Below are 7,614 nucleotides of genomic sequence, written 5' to 3'. Positions count from 1 at the left end.
AAAGAAAGAAAGAAAGGAAGGAAGGAAGGAAGGAAGGAAGAAAGAAAGAAACTAAAAATAAGCAGTGAATGTAAAGTGAAAAAGTACACTTCAATATGAGTTCTATAGCTCTCTCCCTCTCTGAAGATAGATAGCACATTTCATCAGGGGTCCTTTGGAATTGCCTTGGATCATTGCCTTGATCGGAGTAGCTGTTTTTCACAGTTGATCATCCTTATAATACTGTTGTTATTCTGTACAATGTTCTCCTGGTGTTGCTCACTTCTTTGTGTCTCAGTTCATATAAATCTTCCCAGGTTTTTTCCCATGCTTATCATTTCTTATAGCACAATAGCATTTCATCACCATCATATACCAGAGCTTGCTCAGTCATTCCCCAATTGATATGCATCCCTTTGATTTCTATTTCTTTGCCACCACAAAAAGAGATGGTATAAATATTTTTGTGCAAATAGGTCCTTTTCCCTTTTCTTTGTTCTCTTTGGGATACAGATTTACTAATGGTATTAATGAGTCAAAGGATAAGCAGAGTTTCGTGGTCCTTTGGGCTTAGTTCCAAATTATTTTCCGGAATGGTTGGTCAGTTGGTCAGTTCACAATTCCACCAAAAGGACATTAGTGTTCCAATTTTTCCAAATCTCCAGCATTTGTAATTTTCCTTTTCTATCAAGCTTACCAATCTAATAGGCATGAGACAGAACCTAAGAGTTGTTTTAATTTGTATTTCTCCAATTAATAATGATTTAGAGTATTTTGTCAGGTGATTATTGATAGTTTTGATTTCTTCTGAAAATTGCTGGTCATATTCTTTGACTTTATCAATTAGGGAATGGATTTTTAAATAAAATTGGCTATTTTCTATATATTTGAGAAATGAGGCTTTCACAAAAAAAAATCTTTCTGTAAACATTTTTCCCAGTTTCCTATCTTTCTTCTAAGTCTGGCTGCATTAATTTTTTTTTTTTGGTGCAAAAGCTTTTTTTAAAATTTCATGTAATCAATAATGTTCATTTTACTTCCCATGATCCTCTCTGTCTCTTTTTTATCATAAATTCTTCCTTTTTCCATAGATCTGACAGGTACATTTTTCCATGCTTCCCTAATTTGCTTGATATTCTTTATGTCTAAATCATGTATCCATTTTGATTTTATGTTAGTATATGTATGGTATGAAATGTTATTCTATGCCTAGGTTTTTGGCCAAACCATTTTCTAGTTTTCCCACAATTTTTTTTGTCAAATAGTGAGTTATTACCCAAAAATGTTGGACTTGTGGATTTATAAAACACTAGATTACTGTGGTAATTTGCTACTGGGTATAGAATGCCTAATCTATTCCACTGATCCACCATTCTGTTGCTTAACTGGTACCAGATTGTTTTTGTGATTACCACTTTGTAATATAATTTAAAATTAAGTACTGCTACACCACCTTCTTCTATTCCCCTCCAATTCTCTTGATATTTTTTACCTTTTGTTCCTTCCAGATGAATTTTATTATTATTTTATATTGCTGTACAATAAGCTTTTGGAAGTTTGATATGGCACTGAACAATTAAATTAACTTAAGTAGGATTGAAATTTTTATTATATTGATTTGGCCTACCCAAGTGTAATTAGTATTTCTCTAATTGTTTAGACATGTCTTTATTTGTATGAAAGTATGTTGTAATTGTGTTCACATAGTCCCTAGGCTTGTCTTGTCAGTTAGACTACCAGATAGTACTGTCCACAGTTATTTTAAATGGAATTTCTCTCTTCCTGCTGGATTTTGTTGGTAGTGTATAGAAGTGTGGATGATTTCCTTGGGACTATTTTATATCCTGCAGCTTTGCTAAAGTTGTTAATTGTTTCAACTAGGTTTTTTTTTAGTTAATTCTCTAGGATTTTCCATGTATACCAGAAGGGCAGGAAAGGGAAATACATGAACAATTATGGCAGCTGTGGGACTAAAGAGACGGAATTGGATTAAAGGAAATGTTGCAGAAAAAGAAAAGGCAGTTGGAAATTGTTTGGATACATGAGGCAAGGAGTCAAAGATCATATTGAGATTGTGAACTTGAGTGTTTTGAAGGACCAAAGTGCTTTCAATAATAAGAAAGTTCTAAAGAAGGAAGAATTTTGGATGAAAGTTAATAAGTTTTATTTTGAATATGCTTGAAATGCCAACAGGGTGTCTAATTAAAAATGTCCAAAAATCAGTTGGTGATATAGAATTGAAATGCCAAAGACTAGGCAAAGTGATTCTTGACCTGGCCCCCTCCTCCCTTTCCAGTCTTCTTACACCTCACTCTCCATCATGTACAGGGACCCTGGGCTCCTGGTTGTTCTATGAACAAAGCCCTACATCTCTCAGCTCTGGGCATTCTCTCTAGCATGCTCAATGCCTGGGATATTCTCCCTCCTCTGTTCGGATTAGTGGTCTCCCTGGCTTCCTTCAAGTCCCAACTAAAATCCTCACTTTTACAGGAAACCTTTCCCACCCCTTCTTAATTCCAATGCCTTTCCTCTGTTCATTATTTCCTGTTTGTCCTGTATATAGTTTGTTGGTACAGATTTATTTGCATATTTTCTCCCCTAACAGATGGTGAACTCTCTGCGGGCTGGGACTATCTTTTGATTTTTTGTATCCCTAACACCTAAGCATAGCATCTGGACATTCTAGGCACTCAATAAATGTTTATTGATTGACTGGAAAAAATAAATTCAAAAGAATAGGGATGTAATAGATATAGAAATAGAGATGATATATGGAAATCATCTGCATAGAAAAAAGAATATAGGGGGTTGATGAAAATGTCAAATGTAAGAGTATAGGGACAAAATAGAAGAGGACCCAGGAAAGGGTCTTGAAGGTACACACAGTTAGTAAGTATGGTCTGGAAAAAGATTCAGCAAAGGAGATTGAGGAGTGGTCAAACAAGTAGGAAGAGAACCAAAGAAGGTTAAAAACCTACAGAGGAGAGAGTATCCAGGAAGAGAAAGTGTTTAATAGTATCAATCTGTAGAAAGATTGAGAATAATGAGGACTGAGAAAGGACTCTAAGAAGGAGAAATAAAAAATCATTAACAACTTTGGAGAAGTTTAATTATGCTGTTGGAAACCAGATTTCATAAGGTTTATGAGAGATCTCTCTGACCACTGAAATGTCATCATTAAAATGGGAAGATTACAAAATAATTGACAATATAGTTCTTTAAAGGTAACAAAATATTTTACATATATTATTTGATTTGAGCTTCATCAAATTCCGATAGAAAAAATATTAAAATTATAGTTTTCCTTATTTCATGAATGAGGAAAATAAACTTCAGGTAAGTTGAATGCCTTGTTCCTGGTTAAAAAAAAAAGAAAAAAACATTGTAAGTGTCAATGGGAAGATTTAATCCAGTTCTTTTAATCCTTCATTTTCATTGCCTTTCCATCTCTCCCATGTCTAATATTCTCTCCTTACTCATCTCTGGTTTTCCAGGCTTCATTCAGAAAGAATACTAGATACTGCTACCTTTGCTAAACTCTTTTCAGCGTTACTCACACCCTTGGTGTCAACTTGATACTCAACTCTCATCTGTGACTTTCAGAAGGTGTTGCATGCACAATGGATACATACCAGTAAACCTGTCTTGGAAGAAGGCTAAACCAGGATGAAGGTAACAAATAGACCTCAAACCCATTAGTGACTTAGGGGACTGTCTATCCCAAGCATGCAAAGACTCCTCCAAGTGAAATGGGCAGATGAGAACAATTTGTTCCAATATCCATGAAGATGGCTGAAGAATGCACTGAGAAGCACTTAGAAATTGGTCAGACATTGAAAACAATATTATCCACTGCATCCTATGCCGTTGTTAGTTATATTGACTTTTGTCTTTCCATTGAACTTCAATTACTCTGGAAGGGAGAGTGAGGATGACAATTTTGTGCAACTCTGTCTCACTTAAATCCAATGCATAGTCAAGTCAAGCCATCACACTGTGATGTCATTGCTCCTCTTCAAAAATGAAAGGCAAACAATAATGATCACAGGTTCTGCAAAAAGCCTTTCCTGGTCCCTTTCTCTAATGTTAGTATCTTTCTCTAAGGTTATCCATATTAATATCTATATGTGTGTATAATATTATATATACATATATGTATATACTTAGACATAGTTATTTGTATGTTGTCTCCCTTCCCAACTTTCACCTAGACTGAGAACTGTTTTAGTGCTTTTATTTGCCTGCATTTTTTGTCCCCAACACTTACTATAATGCCTGACATATAATTGGTACTTAATAAATACTTGTGGACCTGACTTCCTCACTCCAAGCTGACCATGCTTCCACTATACCATCTTGCCTCTCTAGGTAATATGAGTATAACCTTTAAAGTGTTGAAGCAATACAACAGAAAATAAATTTTTCCTTGAAAAATTGTGGAAGCTTTTAATTTAATTTGGCCAATTCATTTTTCCATTTTTCTTACTTAGTTCTCATTTGACCATCACATCTAAACCTGAAATTGGTCTCTTTCCCAGATTTTTAAGCAACCTTTCAAATTTATGTAGAAAGAAAAATAGCAGGAAAGAAAACATGATAATTAGTGCAAACAATTTAAAAGATCAAGAAAAAAGAAAACTTTTTTCCAGAATATGTTTGCTGTTGTTCTCCCCCACAAAAAAACATATTTAATTGTACAAAGATGTGTAGGGAAAATGACAGTCCTTTCTATTAATATATTTATAAATTCTCTGATGACTGAATACAAGAGTAAATGAAGGGATGTCCAAGAACCAAGAGAATAGAAATAATATTAAAATTATTTTTATAGTTTATTTCATTTTTATTGATTTATCCATATATTTATAACCTGGCTTTCTAAATATAATACTTCTTCCTCCCTGTACAGAAAACTATTCTGTATAAAGAATATTTTTTTAAATAGTTAGATTGGAACACTGACACATTGTTGGTGGAGTTGTGAACTGATTAAACCATATGGACAGCAATCTGGAACTATGTCCAAAGGGCTATAAATAAGTGCATACCCTTTGACCTAGCAATACCACTTCTAGGGCTGTATCCCAAAGAGATCATAGAAGTGGGAAAAGGACACATATGTACAAAAATATTTATAACAACTCTTTTTTTGGTGACAAAGAATTGGAAATCAAGGGGAAGCCTTTCAGTTGAGAAATGGCTAAACAAATTGTGGTATATGAATGTAATGGAATACTATTGTTCTGTGAGAAATGAGGAGCAGATGGACTTCATAATACCCTGGAGAGACTTATATAAACTGATGCTGAGTGAGAAGAGCAGAACCAGGAGAAATTTGTACCCAGTTACAGACTCAATGTATGTGTGATGACTAATTTTGATCGATTGGGCTCCTCTCAGCAATGCAAGATTATAAGACAACTCCAAAAGACTCAAAGAGATATACACATCCAGAGAAAGAACACAGAGTCTGAATGCAAACTGAAGCAAACAACTCTCTCTCTCTCTCTCTCTCTCTCTCTCTCTCTCTCTCTCTCTCTCTCTCTCTCGTTTTGTTTCCTCTTTCTCATTGTTCACTCCATTGGTTATAATCCTTCTTTACAACCTGACTAATGTTTAATGTGAAGATATTTATAGATACTATATTTGATAGTGTGCTGCCATGAGGAGGAGGGGGAAGGAGAGGGAAAGGGAGAAAATGAGAAGCTCAAGGGACTATGGAACTGAATGTTGTAAACTAAAAGTAAATAAATATTTTTAATCAAGTTAGAAAGGAAAAAAAACAATTCACTAAAACGCTCCAAAATATTAAGTAAGTCTGACTGTATATACAAAGTTTCACACCCACAGAGCCTAACCTCTGGAAAGAAAGGGGGAAGCTGTAGCATTAGTCAGGCCAAGAGATTGGTCATTATAATTATAATAGCATTGAGAGTGTGTCTGTCCCTATCCATTTACATTGTTGTAGTCATTGTACATATTGTTTTCTTGGTTCTACTTACTGTGTTTCCCCGATAATAAGACACTGTCTTATTATTTTTTTTGGACAGAAAAACACCAGAGGGCTTATTTTCAGGGGAGGGCTTATTTAAATGAACATTGACAGCAATTTTAATAAACAGGTAAATGTGAACAAAAAAAATGTACCTTTATTCAATAAGCAAATCACTGGGGAAGAACAGGATGATGCGATCACTGCTGCAGCTCTGATTGGATGCAGCTCGGTTTCGGGGGAGGGCTTATTTTAGAGGAATCTTACACAGTAAGGGGAGGGCTTATTTTCGGGATAGGTCTTATTATCAGGGAAACATGGTACTTTGCTCAGTTCATGTCTTCTTATTCATCTCTTTATTCATCATGCCTTAAGATGCAACACTTCTCCATTATTTTCACATAACATATTTTGTTTAGTCATCCCATGACACATGGAATCTATGTTGCTTCCAATTCCTTGATACTACAAAAAATTTTGCAGTAAATATTTTGATGTCTATGAGACATTTCTTTACTTACATGTTTAAATGAAATAAATTGTTCCCACAAACTTTCATACACAGCACCATTAAAAAGTATATTCAATTAAAGAAATTAAACACCTAGATGACTGATTGTTAGTAGAAAGCAGGGATTTGACTTTCAACTTTGGTAGTATAGTAAATCTGTTTAATATTTGATTTGAACAAGTGTCCTTTGTCTCCCCATGTTCATTTTGTTTGCATTTTTTCACCTATTGCTTATATTGTTCATCTGGCTCTGTTTTACTTATCTGCATCTCTTCATATAGTTCTTATTACAAAGCCTATTTCAAATTATATAAAGCATCCCATGCCATAGAACTTCTAAATAAAAAATAGCTATAAGAGTTTAATATAATGAAGAGAATACTTCGACTGAGGGTCACGAGACCTGATGTTCCCATTCCAGCATGTCAATAAATAGTTATATAAATGTCATTTAACCTCAGAAGGGCACAATAGGCCTTGGGAAAGTATATTTCTAAAAGTTAATATAAGAGACAGGTATGACCCTATTTTTGAGATGGTAGTGAGAAAAATGGTCGAAGATGGATGCAGGTCTCTAAAAACCAAAACACTGACAGCACAATAATGAATGATCTGGATGGGAAAGAAATAAGGATAAAGTAAAAGAGACCATTTTTCTCTCAAATAAAGATCTTTTTAAAAAAGGATGTATATAAAAGACTGCAGGAATGCAAAGGAACATGAAAGAATAATCCATGGTAAAGGAACATGGGTCTTTATGTAATTGAGAGAGATTTCATAGGTGTAGTTCCAGAGGAAAAAAAATAGAACTAACAGGCAGATTTCAGCTCCAAAGAAAGAACTTCCTAATAATTAGTGCTGTGAGATAATATTTATTTGTTTGTTTTGATCTCAAGGAGTAATGAAGCTTACACCATTTGAAATATTTAAGAATAAGCTGGATGACTGGTGATTAGGAGTATTGTTGATGCAGCTAGATGGTAAAACAGAGCTCTTGACAGACACTATGTGACCCTGGACAAGTCACTAAACTCTATGGTGTCTCAGTTTTCTCAGCTGTAAAATGGGAATAATAATAGAAACTACCTCATAGAGTTGCTGTGGGGTATCAAATGAGTTATCATATAAAGTA

General features: G+C 34.4%; 1 long non-coding RNA gene across 1 annotated transcript in view; it reads right to left on the bottom strand.

Moving 5' to 3' along the window:
- Window positions 1-3,176: 3,176 nt before the first annotated feature.
- Window positions 3,177-7,614, bottom strand: part of LOC138172693 (uncharacterized) — a 384,760-nt gene continuing 380,322 nt past the window's right edge. The window contains exon 6 of the long non-coding RNA XR_011171223.1: window positions 3,177-3,335. This is a non-coding gene — a long non-coding RNA (uncharacterized lncRNA). The remainder of the gene's footprint in view (window positions 3,336-7,614) is intronic.

Source organism: Petaurus breviceps, unplaced genomic scaffold (genome assembly GCF_028583685.1).
Source record: "Petaurus breviceps papuanus isolate PSGF00001 unplaced genomic scaffold, PetGlider_PUasm1.0 551, whole genome shotgun sequence".
Classification (NCBI taxonomy): domain Eukaryota; kingdom Metazoa; phylum Chordata; class Mammalia; order Diprotodontia; family Petauridae; genus Petaurus; species Petaurus breviceps.
This window is presented reverse-complemented; position numbering and strand designations above follow the sequence as displayed.